This window comes from Saccopteryx leptura, chromosome 3 (assembly GCF_036850995.1).
Source record: "Saccopteryx leptura isolate mSacLep1 chromosome 3, mSacLep1_pri_phased_curated, whole genome shotgun sequence".
Taxonomy (NCBI): Eukaryota; Metazoa; Chordata; class Mammalia; order Chiroptera; family Emballonuridae; genus Saccopteryx; species Saccopteryx leptura.
This window is the reverse complement of record NC_089505.1, coordinates 191720400-191742280: the sequence shown is the minus strand read 5'-3', so window position 1 is coordinate 191742280 and position 21881 is coordinate 191720400.

The window sequence follows — 21881 nt, the reverse complement described above, 5'->3', positions numbered from 1 at the left end:
ACACAGAGGAAACTTAATTGCATATCACTAAAGTAAAAGAAGTCAATCTGAAAAGGATGCATGCTGTAGGATTCCAACTCTATGACATTCTGGAAAAGACCAAACTACGGAGCCAGTAAAAAGATCAGTGGTTGCCAGAGGTTGGGGGCATAGAGATGAACAGGTCATTGCAGGAGAGAAAAACCTCAAAGGATTGACACTCAGACAACTTACAAGAGGAAAAAAGAGAATTTATTACGCTGGTGGAGCATGTGGGGCTATAGCTCCAAAGACACGTGCTCCCTGAAGTTAGATTTCTTGCATCTTATATACCCTTTACAGAACATAAATTCACATTCATGGGTCTCATGATTCCTTTGTCATTAATTACATGATTTCAGGATGGGAGATAATCATTTGTAAATGTAATTCTTACAGAATACCAGAGGATAATCATTTGTAAACCGCAATTAAGGAGAAAGAAAGGGGAAGAGGAAAGGGCTACTCAAGTCTCCCTCCCCCTTCCTATATTCCTGGCTGTTTTACCTTCTTTCACCCAGGTGTATTAAAGAGAGGGGGTCCAAGCCTCTTTCCTCCTTCTATTCACAACCTTCTAAGTATGAAATCCTCTTTATTTATATTATAACAGCCCTTCCTAAGCAGGAATATGATTGGCCATTTTGAGATTTTGTAAATTACACACAAAAAAATCATATTTACAAACTCTCTCTGAACACTTGGCCTAAATTATAAAATATTCTTGAAGCCTCTTATTTAAAGAGGGAGTCTCCTTCCTCAAGGTGAAGCCCAGAGGATGTTTAGGGCAGTGAAGCTATTCTGTATGATGCCACAATGATGGATGCATGTCATCATTCTTCGCCCAAACCCATAGAATGTATAATAGTAAGAGTGAACTGTAATGTAAATTACAGACATATGGACTTTGGTGACACTAAAGTGTCAATGTTGGCTCACTAGTTTTAATAAAAATGCACCACAGAGGTGGGGGATGTTGATAATGGGGAAGGCTGTGCTTGTGTGGGAGCAAGGGAAAGATGGGAACCTTTGTACCTTCCTCTTAATTTTGCTATGAACCTAAAATTGTTCCAAAAATATAAAGTTGTTATAAAGAGAGAGAGAAGAGTTGCCAGCCCTAATGATGCCCCCACTTCTGAAAAGCTCAGATTCCACATAGGAAGCTGTTGGGCTCCCCTTTCTGGTCAGCAAAGAAAGTCAGTGATGAGCAAGCCATTGAGGCTGAAACACATTTGGGTTTGCAGCCAACTCCAGCATTTCCCTCATTGCACATATTGTGTTGGGACAATGATCTGATCAAATGTTTCCTAATTTTATTGTGGACTTTCTTTCTAATGAGTCCCTTTCTCCTAAATCTAAAAAAAGAAAACACTAAAAACATGACACACACTACAGATGGGTCACCCACATCTGGGCTTTTCATTTTAAAGACAAGGGTAGGGGTGGGAAGGACAGTAAAGCAAGACATGGCTGGCTTCTCTCATAAAAAGGATGAGTGGAGGAGGAGATAAAGAGAGGAGAGAGTGAGACCGAATCATCCACCATTGTTATTGAATGACAGATGTATCCATTGGGACTAATTACAGTAATGATCCTAGCCCATGACTGACTTAGAGTTTAAGTGCTCCTCTCTATGCCAAGTTCTCAAATTTGGGCACCTGGATTGCACCTACGAATTTGGCATTTACCAAAGAAACCATGTGCAGATGGATATTTGCATGTGAAAACCAGTTAATTGTGTGTGTGTGTGTGTGTGTGTGTGTGTGTGTGTGTGTGTGTAGGAGCTTCTGTGCACAATTATTGGCCTCTCCTCGAGATGTTGGGAGCAGTTTCTGTCCTTTGGAAAACTAGCCTACAATTGGCTGGTGCAGATCTGGGGTCTGTAAGTGTAAGAGATATGCCTAAGGTTTCGGGGAGGTAGCTCTGAGGAGGCATCACGTGTGCGCTGGCCACCTATGCTATGCCCAGCACCATCACATAGTCAGAGCCCAGACTGTGCCATCCAATGGACCTAGATTCAAAGTCAGCTCCACTATGGCATTCATCAGGGCTAATTGGCGGGAGAGCATAGTGTTTGTTTAAGGAGATGCAAATAACAATATGCTTGAGTGCTGGGTCTGCTGGTGGTGTAGAGATGTGTAGGTCTCCAGGGAAACTGAGACTTGGAGGAGTGAAGTTAAATCTGTGCACAGCAGGATTGGAACTGACACTGGCCCTTTGAGCTGTCCTGTGCTCTGTCACCTCTGCAGGGTGCTCAGTGGGTACTTGGTGAAGGCAGTGGGATCCAAAGAATAGAGATGTTCCTCTGTTCATCATTTTTCTGCATAAAGGTTTCCCTCTTTTGTGTATGAGCCACAGTGGGTCCTGAGGAGAAGAAATCTAGAAGTCCAGCTTTAAAGGCATGTGTACAATTTCCCCAGCTAGTACTTCCCATAGTCGGCACTGAGGATCACAAAAACCGTAAAATGACAGATGGAGTGTGTAAGTCTCCTACCTTGGATTTGTCGGTGCTTTTGGCTGACTTCTTTGCCAGGAGCACACTCCTGTTCTTCTCTTCATTTATGTGTGTTCTGTGCTTTCTTCAAACACAGATCAAGGTGTACCTTATTCTGGAAAAACTACCCCGTTAGAGAGGTACTAATCCTATCCCCATTGTATACACAAGGAACTGAGTCATAGAGCAGTTAAGTAAATGATCAGAGATCATAGAACCAGAAAGTGACAGGGCAGTGATCTGAATACTGGCAGACTGTCTTCAAAAACCAGTTCTCCTAACCATCACACCATGCAACCACTCAGTTAGAATAGTCTCACTTTTATACTTCAATAAGCTCTAAGGCCTCCAGTGATCTTAAATCCTGCTGTGGAGCTAGACACTCAATGCATGTGGGAGATTTTCCATGAAGAAGATGAGTTTGTTCCAGCCCTGGATGGATCACTACCAGCTGTAGGTTTAAGGGTGCATTTTGATGGTTTCATAACATTACTAGAGGAATTCAGTCAACAGCTGGGTGGCATGGGAGACTGTGGGTCTTGCCACATTTTGATGCCATCATCAAGCTGCAAGCAGTCTACCAGCCAAAGCAGTTTCTGTTTAAGGAGTTGCAAAGCCCAAGGGGAGAGTAACATTATTCAGGCTGTGGTATGAAAGATGTTGCAGAACCATATGCCCGGCTGCCAATTTTGGTGCAACTCCAGAATGTATTTTCTACTGCAGCTTCAGGGTTTTTCCTGAAATCCTACTGTTTCTCACTGTCCCCTCCCCCTCCCCTACCCCCACCATAGCACACTCCAGGAAATCAATCCACTTCCCTCACCTTCAGAAGCTGCCATGTCCTTTAAAGTTTGTTTTCTTAATACCCTCCAAAGACAAATGCAAAAGACCTTTTTGTTTTTAAAGTTTTTACTGCCAATCAGAAAGGGAAAACAGAAAATCTGAAAAACAACAGAGATGAAGAAGCAGTATGTAGCACCTTATAAAGTCTTTATTGTCTCAAGTCCTTGGATATAGTTTTAAGCTCCATCTAGGATCATAAGTGGAAGCCCCCAAGGTAACTATTCCACTTCTGAAGATTGAGGTCCCGGAACCTTCTCACTATCTTCTGATTTTTCTCTTTGTCACATTAAGGGACTATTTCCTTCACGTGATCTATTCCCAGCCTGAACATGCATCCTCTCTTGGTTTCCAGTAGGTGTTTGACTTCGTGAGTTACAATGACTGGTTTAATTGACTGTTGCCTTCATGAATCTTTTGCTGGACTCACATGAGGCCCCTATGGGCGGGAACCATCTTTCTGCTCTTTTGTTTCCCTGTTTGTTGATGGCTTCCTTGCCCAGAGTCTGTGCTTGCTGTCTGCAAAAGCAATGTATAAATAGTTTATGACTTGACTTGGGGATTTACCATTGAAAGGCATCTAATTCTCTGGTGACAGATTTACACTTTTATCTTTACCATGAACCAAGGGCCTTTAGGGGGTTGTATTTTTGTATTTAAAAATCATCTAGTAGACAGATGTTAGCAAAATACAGGACTAGGTGAGTAGGTTGAGCTAGCCTGGCTGGGGTGAATGTCTTCTTATGAGTGGCTTACTAAGATATGCTGTCTCGGGTAATGAAATAAGGAATTTCTGGAGTCCAAGGAAACCTAAAGATGGGTGAGGAGGTGCAGGAAGAGAACATCAAAATATTCTTAGTGTATCTCATGTACTTTGATGATTTGCTGCCAGAACAGCAGAGAGACACGGCTAAGAAGAGCCAAGAAAGAAGAAAGTAGGGTCAGAAGGTTGAGGGAAGGGGCAGCCGGATTGGAGAGGCAGGGCTGGGGACCAAGCCTTACATGTGGGTTGGGAAGGGCAGCATGTAATGAGGCAAGATAAAGAGGAAAATTATTAAAATATGACCCAGACTGAAAGCATGTCGAGTGAAAGCCAAGAGCCATGTGAAGCAAATAAGGAACATCAACCCCAAGATTCGTTCTCCCTTCAGTATGGGTGGCCTTTCCTATTCCCTTGTCTGCACTTCCTCAGGCACTTGTGAATGATGAGGCCACCAACAGAGGTGATAAGTCCCCCAACCCTCAGGATTGTTACACCAGTTTCCAGCTAAGAGATTCCTTCCTGATATGGAGCAGAGAGTTGTAGAACTGTTTCCAGAAGACCACCAGGAGCTAGTCATGGGAAAGCTGCTCTGGAAAGATAAAGATTTAGAGCAGATTATGATAATAATTATCACCATTTTGGCAATCCTGGAAGACTGCACATATAAGACACTAAAAATCTCATGGTGCTGGTTATTCATTTTATGGGAATTGGGCATTGATTCAGAAGACAGTGATTCTGGGCATTTTGCAGTCAATTCTAAGACAACAATTTAAGATATGTGCCCACTGAAAATGTCAAGATTATAGTAAATGAAATAATAATAATAATAATAATAATAATAATAATGCTATTGTAATTTGAATTTATCTGCTTAGTACAGGGTCTTTAGTCCATGAAGTGCATTAACATCATCTATTGTACAGATGATAACATAGTAATGCAATACGACAAGAGCCACTTTGTAGATTTCTCATTTGTATCATTAGATGTCCATTAAGTATAAGTAAAACTAGTTAACTTTTTCTCTAGTGCCTTTGTTCTTAAAATAGTCCATATTTTAAATTGATCCAGTTCTGCTTCATTAGGATCAACATCTTCCCTCGGGTCCTTCCTGGAAGGATTCTGATGCATGGTCTACCACTGACTTGTCCTCTCCTCAGCCCGTCTTCTTCTTTTCAACCCAGAGGACCTACTCCTTATTCTAAGGTCCAAATTAGTCTTCATTTTGCTGTGGGTGTCTTGGACCTCATTAACTGCTTTGTATGTGTGGTCCATCTCCAACTGGCCATTGGACTCTCTTCCTTGAGTTTTTACATCTAGACTCCCTGGACCTTCATTTCAGAATACTCCCTCTTAATAATTCTTCTTGCCAAATCAAAGAGCTAGGCACTTACTTCTCTCTGACCAAGATGGTTTCTGACTTTGGAACCCGTGGCGAGGTCTATGGAAGTGGCTTTTAAAAATATTTATTTTGTAAAATTATGGTATGTATATAGTTTAAAATTCAAATATAACTCTGACTGTTGTTAATAAGATTCAACCCTACCCTCCATCCTCAATTCTTGATATCTTGCAGGAAACATTTTCCACTCTTTTAGGTGTTTCTTTTTCTATATTTCAAGCAAAATGTTTATGCTTCTATAATCCGATTTTCAGTTTTCTATACTACTTATTGACTTTCTTCTATGAAATAGTTATCTAGCTTTTTGTACTCATAACACACACACACACTCACACACAACACCTCTTTCCCTTCTTTAATTTTCCTGATTTAATTATGTATCAAATATCTACTACTGTATAACAAATTCCTGTAGAATTCAGTGCCACTAGTAATAAGCATATATTATCCTATAGTTTCATGGGTTAGGAATATAGGGGTTCCAAAGCTGAAGGATCTGATTTCAAGCTTACTTGTATGGACAATTATTGGGTGTTGGTTGTCAGCCAGAAGCCTCATCCTTTTCTATTTGGGCTTTTCTACACATTGCTTGAGTGTCCTCATGACATGACAAGTAGCTTCCCCAAAAATGAGTGCTCCAAGAAAGTGTCAGCTGAAACCCTAATATCTCTTGTGACCTAGCACCAGAAGTCACACTTCATCACTTCTACTACCTTCTGTTCATTAAAAGCGAATCACAAAAGGGAAGGCACTTAGGCCTTTTTGAGAGAAAGAATATCAAAAAATTTATGGACACATTTTAAAATCACTACAAATTTTTTCAAAAGTTTTGATTAAATAATACAGGGGTGGGCAAACATAACCTTACAGTTGTGAGTATGTGAAACAGAGTTTATTTTTATTTTTATTTTTAGGTGAGAGGAAGGGAGATAGTGAGGCAGACTCTCACATGCGCCCCAACCAGGATCCACCCGGCAACCCCATCTTGGGCCAATGCTCAAATATCAAGCTATTTTTAGTGCCTGAGGCTGACACACTTGGACCAACTGAGCTATCCTCAGCACCTGGGTCCAGGCTTGAACCAATTGAGCCACTGGCTGCAGGAGGGGAAGAAGGAGAGAAGGGGGAGAAGGAAGAGAGTGAGAAGCAGATGGTTACTTTTCCTGTTTTCCCTGACAAGGAATCAAATCCGGGATGTCCATATGCCGGACCAATGCTATATTAACTGAGCCACCAGCCAGGACCAAGTTTATTCTTTTATTCTTTGTTAATTATTTTATTATTTCCCATATGAACAACTGTAAACCTACTTTTGCCCATCCCCTGTATTATTTGATTATATTATTATGCTATTGTATTAGTTTTGTATTTTCGCTATAAAACATTATCACAAACAGTGGCTTAAAACAATACAGATTTCTTATAGTTCTATAAGTCAGAGATCTGAGGAGTCTGGAATGGGTCCTCCTGGGCTCCAATTGAGGTGTTAGCAGGGCAGCATTCCTCTGGAAACTCCAGGGAAGAATATGTTTCTTGCCTTTTTCAGCTTTTGGAAGCACCCGCAGGCCTCAGAGTGTAGCCTCTCTGAGTCTTTCTCACCTCATATTACTCTGACTTCTGCTTCCCTCGTGCTTCTTTTTCTGACTCTGACCCTGCCGCCTTCCTCTCTCCCTTGTGGTTACTTTGGGACCAGCCATATCCTCCAGGACAATTTCCCCATCTCAAGATTAATTTCATTCCTTTTGCCATGCAGATAGCATTCATAGGCTTCAAGGATTAGGACATGAACTTCTTTGGTGGCCATTATTCTCCCCACTGCAGTTATGTAAATACTGCTCTCCATATACTATGATGTATGTTATAATAAATCATTGTTATAGTTCCTTTCTATACAACTTTTAATTTTCTTTGGAATGTATAACTGCTATTTTCTCCCCGTTTGTTTATTATTTTTTAATCTATCATTGACCTGGATGGTTTGCTCAGTGGATAGAGCATCAGTTTGGCATGCAGACATTTTGGGTTTGATTCCTCCCGGTCATGGCATACATGAGAAGTGACAATCTGCTTCTCCCCCCTCCCTCTCCCCCTTCTCTCTCTCTTCAAGATCTGATTTCAAGGTCATTCATATGGACAGCTATTTGGTATTGCTTGTAGGCCAGAAGTTTTATCCTTCTCTATTTGAACAAGAGAGAGAGAGTGACTTATTAAGTTGAGCATGGTCCTGGGTGCTGAGAATAGCTTGGTTGGTCTAAACATCAACCCCAGATGGGGGTTGCTGGTAGATCCTGGCTGGGGCACATGCGGGAGTCTGTCTGACTATCTCCCCTCCTCTCAAAAAAACAAAAATAAGGCACCAAATTTCCTGCTGAAAGCTCTGTTTGCATGAGTGGGGCTTGTTAACTGTTGGGTTTCATTCAAGTCAGCTTCCATAGCTCTTTTCTTGCAGCCCATCAGTTTCCTTCATGAGTGATTTTTTAGTTTACTATTGTCTAGCAGAACCTGTGTGGTAATGGAAATGTTCAGTATCAGAGCTGTCCAAATTGGTAGCCACTAGTCACATGTGGCTATTGGGTACCAGCAATGTGACTACGATGACTAAAAAAAGTAAATTTTTAATTTTATTTCATTTTTCTTAATTTAAACTTAAACAGACACTGTGGCTAGTGGCTACCATATCAAACAGCTTATTCTAATCTTCTAACTTGCTGCCAATCTTCTACCACTCAAGGTGGAGGAAAACATGTCTTTCACTGTTCAGGGTGCAGACTTCCACCAAAATTTCCTTTTTGCAATAAAGATTTTATTCTGCCTTCAGTTCTTTGCAGTCCAAAATCTATCTTGTTTAATCTCTCTAAACTTTCAGTTTTTTGAGGCAATGAGGGAGGAATAATCATGTGATTGTATAAGTAGGGGACAGAGTCTCCCAACCAGTCCTGCTGTTGTTTTTCTTTTGAGGGACCTGTAACTGAAACACCTAGGTTTACCTAGGACCCTTCGGGGCAAACAGCTAGTTTTTGTGGCTTGCTCTGATGCAGGCTTGTGTGTCAGTTTTCCCTGGATTACAGAGTCAGCTGCCACCTACCTTCCCACTCTCAGTTTTTGTTGACATCAATTATCATGGAACTGTCATCACCTTCCAAGTCTCTTTGGCCATATGGGTTTGAGCCACATTTTATTTCTTGCCTGCATTTTTAGTGAGGTTTCAGCAGGGAGAGAAGAATGGGTGTGTCAACACCTCCATACTGCTGGCTGATTACTTGGTCCAACTTTTCTGCCAAAAGCATATGGTTGTTTATTTTCTCTACAGATGTTTTTGTGATGTTCTAAGATGGAGCTATTGCACTGGTTGCCATTACATTATTTATTTTAGCAAGTTGTGAGATACCTGGTGATGTAGCCAAAATTTGTTGCTCTATTTTTATGGCATGATCTTCAGACTTCATCTAGTGGCTCTAGCAAGATAGTCTAGGGTGTTTGTTTAAACAAAACGTCTCAGTCTCACTTGCCTGCTCACGCAAGTGAAACCATGGTTATAAAAATACCTAGTTTGACTGCAGAAGACTGAATTGCTTCCAAGATCCTTTTTTTTTCATTTTTTTTTTGAGAATCCCTAAGAGTGTTCACTTGTCCAGAAATCAGTTCTGGTCATCTATGAATTTGTCTCTGACCAAGCCAAGACCAACCACACAATAGTTCCAAGCAAGAACTTTCTACTAGAGTGTCACTCGGCAGTTAGAACCTCTCTCCCACTGCTGGTGCAGCTAGAGGTGACATAGTTGGTAAACAATAGGCTTGCCCTTTCCCAAAGGCAGAGAGACTGGGACATCTTCCTTAACCCCCATCAGTCACACTTAGGAGTAAGAGACAAGTTTCAGGTTGGAGTGCTTGGGACCAGAAATTCTTGTATCTTTCTGTGTTAAGACTTACCTGGTACCCTGGTGTGGCTGAGATTTGACTTTCCAGGTCAAGCCCTAACAGATCTGTAATGTTGGGGCTCCCATCAGGCAGTGACCCCCACACGCTCTCAGTAGATCTTCACAGTAAGATAGAATATTCCCTCCCTAGTTCTATATTCCATCAGCAGAAATTTTGCAGTAAAACTGCTTGGCTGAATGTGGTCTGGCTCTATCTGCTCATAATTATGCCTCTACCCCAGCATTTACCTTCCTCTCCCCCTTTATTATGCATTCCCTCTCTGAGACTCACTGCTCTTCCATCTGGGACTGCTACTGACCGTCAGACATGCTTCTATATTCCAGAAACCCAAGGGATAATAGAGTCCAACCCATTTTGTCAACATGGAGATCCTTAACAGTTTTATATGGATATCTAAGTACAAATAGATCAGGGGAGAAGCCCTCTCCTCCAGCCCCTCTGTATCATCTCCACCAGCTAGCAATGTCCCACTGCCAAGTCCCACTAAGTGGAGGGTAATTTTGTCTAAGGCAATGGTCTCCAAAGTGAGATTCATAAGATGATATGGGAATAAAAGAATAGAATTTCCATTTATTTTTAAACTTACATTTTAAAATTTTCCTGCATGCATGTGTTGACAAACATATCTAAATGTTACAATGCATGGTCAAATATTTTTCCTAATGTGGTATAGTTTTATCAAAGTAGGCAAATCAGTAGCATTCACAATCAGGACTTGTTGGACCTTGAGGCCCCAGATACCTCATTATGTTAGTGTACTTAATAACTTACATTTGAAAGTTCAAAGGTACATTTTTTGTGTGGATATTATGCCTATTTATCCTTTTTTTATTTATCAATAAGGTGGCAAAACTATGTTGCCTTCAACTTTCAGAAAATTTACAAGATTTTTAGGTCCACACAACATTAAAATTTAAAACATATAACATTTGCACTTATATTATATTAGTACTTAAATCTTGTTGCCTACATTGAGATAAATTTTCTGTATTCTTTCAACCTGTGAAGCAACTGCTTCTTTATGTTTTCTATAATTACTATGTGGTTAATTTTTTTTTCAGTTTTCTGAAAGCATAGATGTTTACAGTATCCTCTTTGAATTAAAGCTTCAAAAAAAAATTGAGAAGACCCTGACAAATGAGTGCATTCATCACAGTGAACTGAACTGTATTTATCTATATCAAGGTCTGCTCAGGCACTGTGGGTGGAGGTTGCGGACTTACCAGATTTTGGGGCTAGCTTACCAAGATCGATGCATGGGAGGTCACTCTGAAGCATGAAAGAAATGATAAATAGCACAAACACTGAGCCACAGTATCAATGTGACAGGAGAACATCTGTGGGAAGAATGGGAAAGGATTGACTTTGTTAATTGCATAATATTTCTAAAGTCAATGTCTTCTGTGCCATCAAGAACTAAATTCAAGGTTTCTCTGTCTAGAAGTGGTATGTTCCATTCCTTACCAGCTCCCAGACAGCCCCCAAGAATCCCTACCTCTTGACATTCACACGTGGCTTGTCCCCTCCCACATGAGACCAGGGGTGATCTGTGTGAGCAAGAAAGAACATGGAAAAAGTGATAGTGTGTCACTTCCAAGATTACATTCTAAAAGACACTATGCCTTTTGTTTTGTTTGTACTTCCTCATTTTTTTCCTCTCTCAAGCCATCCATTCCAGGGGAACTGGGGTGCCATGTCATAAGCAGCCTTGTGTTGCAGCTGTGCTGATGACAGGATATAGAGAAGTAAGACACATGCCCTCTTTTTAAAATAATTTAATCTCATAAGAGAGGGAAATGTTCTCAAGCAAATGCAATGCACTGTACTGGAGACGGCACTGAGATGGCAAACCATCCGTGGGGTCTTACGGAAACCATGCTTCAACTCTGTTTCACTGAAAAACTGCCGTTGAAATGGGTGCAGATGAACATGAGTGCACTCAAGGCAAATGGCAAAATGAGTTCTTTGAAGCAGACACCTGGGTATGTAAAGGCAGGGAATTGAGTTCAATAAGTATTTATTGGGAGAAAAAGAATTGATTAAAACTTTCTTTCATGGACCCCATTGAGAAAATAAAAGACATGTGAGACAAAATGTCTGCCCTCTGAATTCATGTATCTTATCAAGACTTGAAGCCATGAGATTTGAAACTCTTAGATCTGTGCTGTTCAGTATCATGGCCCCTGGAGACAAGTTGCTACTCTGTTCTGGAAAAGCACTAGTCCTACCCAAATGTGATGCAAGTATAACATACATACTCAAACTTGAAGACTTAACCAAAAAAAAAAGTAAACTATCCCGTTAATAACTTTTTTACATTGATTGCATGTTGAAATGATATTTTTGATAAGTTGGGTTACGTAGAACACATTATTAAAATCAATTTCACGTGTTTCTTTGTGTGTTCTTAAAAGAAGAGCTAAGTTTAATTTGTCTGTGTGATCTGTCTTTGTGGATTTTGTTGTCTCCATCTCAGTCAGCCCTGAGGGGCTCTGACATCAGCACTGTTGGTGAGAAAGAAGGAACGGGTTCAGAGATGCTGAGAGGACCACAGCTAATGAGCTTTATCCTACACTCACCCTGTGCTGATTGGGTCTAGTGCAGGGCCTGGGGAAAGCTTAGCTAGATATGAGCTGGTATCAAGGTTCAAAATCCAGAGGAGGGTTTTGGGAGGGCTGAGCAGCCCTATGACATGTGGTGTTGACATGCATTCTTGGAGAATAGTGTGTGATAATGCTTTAATTATACCCTCCCCCATCTGGAGCTTTTAAGATCAGAATACTCAGGAGCATCTGCTTCTGTTTTGCTTCTAATATTATGGCATGGATAGGAGAAGAGAGGAAGGGAGGGGAAGGTGGGGAGATGAGGAGAGAGGGATACACATCTGACAATAGGGAAAAGGTCTGTCTTTTTTAGAAGAGTTGAATCTCTTTCTGGACATATTCCATTTGCTCTTCTGCAGGTTCTGAGATTTCTAGCAAGTCTCTATCACTCTGTATGATTTAAGATCCTTACTAGGTAAATCCTGGGGTAACCCATACCTTGCTTATCTTTTGGACTTGTGAGAGACAGTACTGGGCTTTACTGGGCTGGCAGGGAGGAGAACATATTCCTAAGCCTGAGGATCCTACCCACTGGCCCATACCTCAGGGATCGACAAGGTCAATTGTTGGAGGTCATTCGCATCCTGGACCATGATCTGCAATGGGGCCTTGATTCTATTCCAACCTCTAGCACAGTTTGCTGTGGGACATTGCCAAAGCATTCTCTGTATTTTTCTACCCTTATCGGTTAACCAATTTCTGATAGCCAAGTGATCTACAGACTTACTTCAGAACTTTTTAAGCATAGCGTCAATAAGAATATTATGCTTTTTGGGTAGGAAACACTTTGAAGGAGAATAATCAATAATATTCCAGGACCTCTCTGTGAAACTGAAATATTAACATAAGAGGACATTGCTTAATTCTGGGAATGTTGCAAGGGGTAGAAATGAACTCTACATCACAGAATCCCTCACACCCCCTCCAGGTCACTCTAGTTAAAGAATATGTAGTCTGACCTGCTTTACACAGCTCATCCAGGTGGGCTGTCCCTCCTACTGTGAACACATGATGTAGAGTTTTAGGGAATACCTGTTTTATGTTGTTAGGGCTGCTGTGACAAAGTATCACTTGTTGGGTGGCCTAAACAACACAAATCTATTGTCTCACAGTTCTGGAGACTGGAAGGCTGAAATCAAGGTGAGGACAGGGTCGGTCCCTCTGAGGACTGGGAGAAAAGAATGCTCTAGCCTCTCTCCTTGCTTTGGTGGTTTGATGCTCCTCGCCCTGTGGACACACCATTCAGATCTATGCCTTTGTCTTCACATGAGGTTCTCCCTGTGTGCAGGCCTCTGTGTTCAAATTCTCCCTTTTTATGAAGCACCAATCATATTGGATTCCAGAGCATCCTAATGACTTCATTTTAACTTGATTACCTCATAAAGGTGACCTATCTTCTAATAAGGTCACATTCTGAGAACTGGGGTTGACGGTTTTAACATACCAATTTTCAGGGGACACAACTCAACCCATCATAACTTTTATTCTAGGTAAGTATTGACTCTTATTTTGTCTTGTGTTATTTTTATGTACCTGTAGTAGGTTTGATTAACCTCCCTCTGTGGAAGGATAAGTGTGAACTAATCTTTCTTTTTTATAACTGCTACCATTTGTATTCTCTCCATGTTCCACAGTGCTGGGTCCTGCTTCCTTAAGCACATTCTACTCTGATTCCATGGTGTTTCATTTATTAAAAGGCCTCATTTGGACTTTATTTCTGGTGGCGGGGTAGGTATGGTTGATTTCTACAGGATTCTTCCCAGTGAAACAACTAAAACATTGATCAAAAAAATTTAAGAAAAAAAAGAAAGACATATCTTTTTAAATGCACTACTGAGCTGGACAGAAAGAAAGAAATCATCAATTTTCTTTTTAAATAAACTATTTTGTTTTAGAATAATTTTAGATTTACAGGAATTTGCAAAATAGTAAAGAGTTGCAGTTTCAGTTTTCCTTAAGGTTATTATCTTACATTCCTGTGGTTCACTTGTCAAAACTAAGATAATGACATCCATCCATTACTATCTGCTAAACTTTAGGCTTTACACAAGCTCACCAGTTTTTCCCATCCCAGAATCCAGTCCAGGGTTCCACAGTGCATTTAGTTGTCATGCCATGTTAGTTTCCTCTTATCTTTCATGACCTTGACAGTTTTAAAGAGTACTGATCAGATGTTTTATAAAATGTCCTTCAATTTGTTTTCCTAGGGTTGTAGTGTTTTAAACAAAGTAAATAAGAGACACTAAAAAATAAGTGAATACTGAATCTCCTCAGGAGTTACTGCTAAACCTTGTAAACCTGAGCTCTTATTTTCTGATGGCTTCACAGGGCATGTGAGGCAGAACATAAAATCTAAGGCTTTCCCAAGGTGAAGAATGTATACCAAAACAGCATTCACTCATTCCCTGCCTCTGCTCCCCCACATGTTAAGCTGGGAACCCAAGGAACTGCAGCTCCCATTAGATTAATTCAAAATAATCTCCACTACCTAGAAAGGGACAACTAGAAAATATGTTTGCCATAACCCTAGGTGCGAAGGTGGAGGGGAAAAAAAGTTCCCCGTGAGATATGTAACCAGAAGTCAACTTTTATGTGAGTTTTCAGTCTGAATTCAGACTGTGTGGGCTGAAAAAATTTCACTCACACACAAATGTTTTTCAAGAAATCCTGAGTTAAAATCACCACTAGGTATATTCAGTATTATATACAGTATTTATTAGTATTTATTTAGTATTATATTTAATATTTATATAGTATAATATTTATATAATATACAGTATATACAGGGATGTGCAAATGTAGGTTTACAGTTGTGAGTATGTAAAATAGTTTATTCTTTTGTTATTATTTATTAATTATTGTATTTAGTTGTATGACCACTGTAAACCTACTTTTGCCAACCCTGTATATTATTTATATAGCAGAGTCAAAAAACAAACAAGAAAATTATGATAGGTGAAATTTTTAAAAATTAATGATTAAACAGACTGAAGAAATGGAGAAATTTAAACCAAAAGATTTTTCCCAACAAATCATTTAGTCTGTGGTTCTATGAAATGAAGATTTGGAAAACATAAAAGAGAGGTTAAGTGAAAATAAGAGGAACACGAGCGAATCAGCCAGTACTGTCTAAGAGAGCCTTCTCCGATAATGGACATGTCCTAAGTAGCCAATGGGCAGGTGATTACTATGCTGGTCAGCATAGGCTTTACCTATGCACCAGATACTTTACCTATGCACCTATACTTCACCAGTGCACCAGAAGATGGAGTAGGGAAGAGATTGATCTAAAGAGATAATGGCTGAGACTTTTCCATTATTGAAAGACACCAATATTTAATCTAGAAATCCCCCCAAAGTTAAGCAAGACAAATAAAAAGAAATACATACCACAATCTACCATAGGCAAACTACAAGATACCAAAGGGATAAATGAAGGCTTGTGCAGAGTCAGTAGCCAGCGAGAAAAGCCAGGTCACCCACAAAGGAACACTGATGGGGCTGATGGCTTCTTCTCGTCAGCACTGGTGGAAATTGCTGGACAAAGGAGTGTTATTCTCAGTGCATGTAGGGAAAACTCATCAATTTATAGCACTTTCTCCAGCGAAACCACCTTTTAAGACTGAGGATAAAATAAAGACATTTACATACAAGCCACTTCTGACAGAGTTTGCCATAGAAAGATCTCCACCAAAGGAAGTTCTGAAAGATGATTTTAAGTAGAAGGAAAATTATTCCAGGTGAGAGGTCTGAGATAAAAGTAGGAATGAAGATCAAAGATGCTGGTCAGTCTACATAAAGACTTCAAAACCATAAAAATGATGTCTAGTTTGTGTGGAAAACTAGGAAAACAAAATTAAAATATTATAGAACAACAGCATATAAGATGGGAGAAGTGTGATCAGAGAGAGTTAGAGATATAAGGCCCTTATCTTATTTGCACTAAAGAACAGACCACCACCTTCAACTTTCAAACATTTATAGGCTAAAAGTAGAATAGATAAAGAAAAAAAGTACTAGCCCATCCAGAATCACGGATACAGAGGATTGGACAGCACAATTAGCGACCTTGATCAAATGGAGCTACTTAAAACATGGTTCCCAGCTGTAAGAGAAAATAACCTGTTTTCAAATACATGAATATTACTGCAGATTGCTTAAATGCTAGGCCCTCAAACTGGATTTCAAAAGATTGCATTCTCCCATATTGTGGTCTCAGACACAAATAAGTTTGGAAATAATATGCAGAAAAACTACATTCATTTGGAAATTAAACATATCCATCTAACATATAGGCATGCTTCCAAAATACTTAAGGGTAAAAAAAAATACTAATAAAAAATTTTAAATATCTAGGACTGAATAATTAACACATTGTAAATCAGAACTTAGGAATGCAATTAAAGCAGTACTTAGAAAGTTAATGTTTACATTAGAAAAGCAGGAAGTAACAAAATTATTGAGCTAAGCATCAAATTTAAGAAGTAAGAAAAAGAACAACAGAATGAAACTCGCAAAACAGTAGAAAGAAAAGAACAGATATCTATTAATATAACATGGCATGGTTATAATCTTCATTTCTTCAACCAATATTTATTGAGCACTTGGTACGTACTAGTAAAACACAAAAAAAACCCTCAACCCTCAAGCTTCCCTTCTGATGGAAGAGCAGACAGTAGAGAAAGAAAGAAAGAAAGAAAGAAAGAAAGAAAGAAAGAAAGAAAGAAAGAAAGAAAGAAAGAAAGAGAGAGAGAGAGAGAGAGAGAAAGAAAGAAAGAAAGAAAGAAAGAAAGAAAGAAAGAAAGAAAGAAAGAAAGAAAGAAAGAAAGAAAAAAGAAAGAGGAAGGAAGGAAGGAAGGAAGGAAGAAAGGAAGGAAGGAAGGAAGGAGAAGAAAGGAAGGAAGGAAGGAAGGGGAAGAAAGGAAGGAAGGAAGGAAGAAAGGAAGGAAGGAAGGAAGGAAGGAAGGAAGGAAGGAAGGAAGGAAGGAAGGAAGGAAAAGAAAAAAAAGATGGAAAGGAAGAAAAGAAGGAAGGAAGGAAGGAAGGAAGGAAGGAAGGAAGAAAGAAAGAAAGAAAGAAAGAAAGAAAGAAAGAAAGAAAGAAAGAAAGAAAGAAAGAAAGAAAGAAAGAAAGAAAGAAAGAAAGAAAAGGATAATTTCAAGTAGTGAGAAGCACATCAAAGCTGAAGAATGTGCAACCGAGTAAAGGAATAGAGGTTGAGTTAGAGGTGGGAAGTTGGTGGTGGCTATTTAGACTTTGGGATTTCTTCCAAGAACAAAAACTCATGTAGCCATTAGGAAATGGAAAAAGCCCACATTCTGAAAAATAGAAAAACAGTGGGCCTTCTGTATGTGACCATTTATGTCTGGGCCAGGGCTGTGGGTCAGGAAGTTGCCAATATGGGCATCAGGATGAGACAGGTAGATAATTGCTCTCCCCAGGACTTTGGCTCCAGAAACTCCTTCAGAGCCCTTTGATGGATTCTCTCTCTGCTCTAGACCCATTTTCCTCCCACTGTCCTGACCTCTTGGCCTCCCCACCAGCCTTCTTTGGAAGACCTCCATGCTCTGATTATTGTCTCTCCACCTACCTCTGTCAGGCCATGTTCTGCTCCTCTAGGAGCCTTGTGGAAGGGACAGAATGTCAGGTGGCAGTCACCTGACACACACAGTGGGATCTAAGGCTCGCTGTGTGACAATGGCTAAGTTGCTTGCTAGCCCTCTGTTCCCTCATCTATCAAACATGTGGGTCAGTACATGACCTCTAGAAGCCCTTCTGGTGCTGTGAGCCCATAGTGCTGGAAACTTAACTGGTGCTAAGAACAACCTGAAAATGCAGCAATGTGAGAAAATGTGTGTCCCTCCCAGCGCACAGTGAGCTCCCATGCCTTAGCCCCCAGGAATGCAGTCTTGTCAGCCTTTCAGCAAATTAGGGGAAGGTGATGTTGCTATTTGAGTAACCCAACGGCTTCTCCAGAAAATTGCGACAGAAAAGATCAGTAAAAATTTCATATAAAAGGTGGTAATTAAGGTTTTGAACAACAGGTAGGACTTCGATAGAGAGGGAAAGCCTTCCAGAATAAGGGAGCAACATGAGCAACCTCAAGGAAGGGAAGTAGGCACATGTCCCATGTATGCTATCCCTGGGCCGGGCAGGCAGCAGGTGGGTGTTACAGAGTTGAGAGCTGCTTATGGGGAGTATGTAAAAATAGCAAACTTTATTTTCATGCCAGGACTGCTGTATGCTTTACATACTTTTAAAAGTTTAATCCTGGCCTGACCTGTGGTGGTGCAGTGGATAAAGCGTCGACCTGGAAATGCTGAGGTCGCCGGTTCGAAACCCTGGGCTTGCCTGGTCAAGGCACATATGGGAGTTGATGCTTCCAGCTCCTCCCCTCTGTCTTTCTCTCTCTTTGTCTCTCTATCTCCCTCTCTCTCTAAAATGAATAAATAAAAAAAATTTAAAAGTTTAATCCTCAAATCAATTCTATGAAGTTTGGTACTACCATTATCCCATTTTACAGGTAACAAAACTGAGGCCTGAAGGGATCTCTAAAGTGATGAAGCTGGGACTCAAATGCAGGTCTCACTCTAACTGACACCAGAAGTAGAGTTAGCAGAGCTGAGAGGGAGGGAAGAGTCCAAGGTGAGAGCTAAGGGTCTGGGCAGGGAAGCAGCAGCTGTGGAGAAGCACTAGGTCTGCACAAGATGTGGCCAGCGAAGTCATGAGGCAGCCAACTTTGGCGGTTTAGTGCCTTTTGGGGGTGAAAATGTTCATAATGAAAGTTCTGCTTGACAGATGGTGATGACTGTGAGGGGAATTATGTATGTGCTGTGTATTATTCTAAATGTAGTTATTGGAGAGAAAGGAGTAGTGGAAGGCTTGTCATTCTGCCTCTCTGGAAGGCAGCGTGGTATGTGCAGTGATGGGCTGGTAGGCCGCTCTCTGAAAAATAAAACACACACACACACACACACACACACACACACACACACACACACACACACACAATCTTCTCTCTCTCTCTCCCCTTGATTTGTAGCATCTGCTGACTTCATGGTGTAAACCCTCCCCCAGAGCTGAGTTCAAGAACCAGCATGATGTAATTGAACATGGAGCTGGGAAGACAGGTGCACAGTCACCCGAGAGCCTCTGTGAGCGGGTCTCCGCACGCCCCAGGGCTCTATCATAGGAATGCAGTTTGGTCTGCGGTGAGGTGGCAGGAGGGTGGGTAGACAGTGTGTTACTGCTCACTCCTAAAGCTTCTTATCTGACTGAATGCCTCTCTTCTTCTGCTGGGAGTATAAAAGAAGATGTGAGACTGCAAAAGAAGAACAAAAAAGTCAGAGATCTGCTCTCTTGGACCATGATACGGCCATCTCCAAGAGTCTGCATGAGCTGTTCAAGAAATAGGAGTTGAAATAAATAAAAGATGAACAAATTACCTGCCTCTGAGTGAATCAACTTCTCCCCCAATGCATCACTGTGCTGAAGCTGGTGTTTCCTTCCAGAGCTCAGGAATGTGCTTCTAGGAACTTGCAAGAAGCAATAGCCATAGTGGTCAAGAGTATAGTCCTGGGTGGAGACTGCCTGGGTCTCAGTACAAAGTCACCACTTATTATTTATCTGACCTCAGAGAAGTGACTTAAACCACTCTCTGCCTCAATGTCCTCATCTATAAAATGGGAGCAAAGTACTTGTGTCACAGGGCTATTGTGAAGGTGTAACTATCATCTATGAAGTCCTCAGAATGGTGCCAGCCACATGATGACTTCGTCGTCGTCATTGTCATCACCACCACTTGAAATTATTACTTTCATTTGCTGGTTTTCTCCTTTCTATATAAATGGATGCTGTAATTAGCTTGCACAAGTTACAGTTTATTGTCATGTTTGCCTGCCTTAAAAAAAGGCAGAGGTCAGCTTTAAAATAACTTTTTAAGTTCAACAAATATTCCTTAAATATAAATTCTCCTTTCTGGGGCTCAGATTTGGCCATCATAGCACAATGTTCTAATCATTTGATATGAGCATTTGGGTGGTAAATGAGTGATTAACGTCAACTTAATGCACAGAGCATTGAGTTCAGCATCATTTAATACATGTGCAGACATGCCCATTTCTTGTGGTAGTGGGGATCTAGGGGATAATATGGATAAATTAAATGCACCAATAATCCCCAGCCCTTATTTGGCCAGTACTTCACTATCTTTCTCCTGCTAGGCTTTATGATTCTTCCTAACCTAGAACTCCAGACGTGTGATGTAATGACTGGCTTTGTTGAGTCTTCCTCTCATCCTGCTGCTTTATATTTGGGGCTGCTCTGACAAGCAGCAGGCAGCCAGGAAGGTCCCCACTTGACACAAAGAGACCTTGGACAATTGAAGGTTAACTGACCTCTGAAATAAACACCTGTTTTATTACCAAGAGACCTGGAGAACACTCTCATATAAGTAAAACATGCAGCTAGATCCTGTTTATGTTTATGACATGCAGAGACCTGGAGATACCAGAAATAGCAAGTGCCATTTGCTTGGACTAGATGGAGCCAAACATAGATCAATTTCTTACATTTTCACAAGCTGGCAGGTGTGAAATAGCACGGGGAGGTAGAGTTATCTCCCTTCTCTACCTCAAAGGAACTGCAATCAGGGTTTAAACTTAAGCTTGTTTGTTCAGCAAAATATTTGCTAAGCCAGATAGTTTCAGGCACTGAGGATAGTGGAATGAATAAGAAAGATAAGCTGCCTGCCCTTATAGTGGTTACTTTCTAGAGGCAGAGACCATAACAAGTAACAGATCAATATAGAATATGATCTCAGATGGTCGATTAATGAAGAAAAGGAAAGTAAGACAAAAAGGAAGATAAAAGGCATATGAGGAATTATTTAGATGTAGTGGTGATGAAAAGGTCTAAAACCTGGAGACCTGTGAGAGTGAGGAAGCAAGTCATATGATGAGCTGGGTAAGAGAGAATAGCAAATGCAAAGGTCCTGAGGCACAAAAGAGCTCAGTGTGCTGAAGGTATAATGAAAAGGTCAGCATGGCTGGAGCAGAGTGAATGAGCAGAATGTGTTTGGTGCTTTGGGGCTGCAGGCAGGGCCCAGAACATGCCAGATAGGTGGGTATAAGAGACAGTTTGGATTTTCTTCTAAATGTGACTGAAAGGTTTAGGGAGTGATGAGCTCTGATACATATTTTAAGAAACTGCCTTTGGTTGCTGAGTAGAGAATAAGACAAGAGGAGAGCAAAGTAAAATTGGGGAAATAAATTACTTGGTTATTTCGTGTCCAGAATTTATTTTAATTAGATTTGGTAAAAGACAGGTGCAGAAATGACTGTCTTAAAAGAAAAAGTTTATATTCACTATCTCTTTTTCTTTCTTCAAGGAGTTAAAGATTTATTACAACAACAATAGGATACAGCTAAAGGATTTAAAAAAAATTTTTATTTAAAAAGTTAAATTTAATGAGGTGACATTGACCAATGACAGTACATAGGTTTCTGGTAAACATTTCTATAGCATTTGAACTGTTGATTATGTTGTGTGCCCATCACCCAAAGCCAGATCATTTTCCATCACTGTATATTTGTCCCATCTTTACTCACAGTTTCTTGAAACAAGAGGCACAGCAGGCTATGCAGGCAGCATGGGGATGTACCAAAGTTGGTCAGGAGGCAGAAGGAATGGGGGAAAAGTGGGCATAACCTTAATGTGGTTTTCACAGGGAGAATGGGAAAGACAGGTTTTCACAGGGAGAATGGGAAAAGCAGCCTCAGGATTGGCTGGTTTGAATAATTTTTATTAACTCTGGGACCTAGG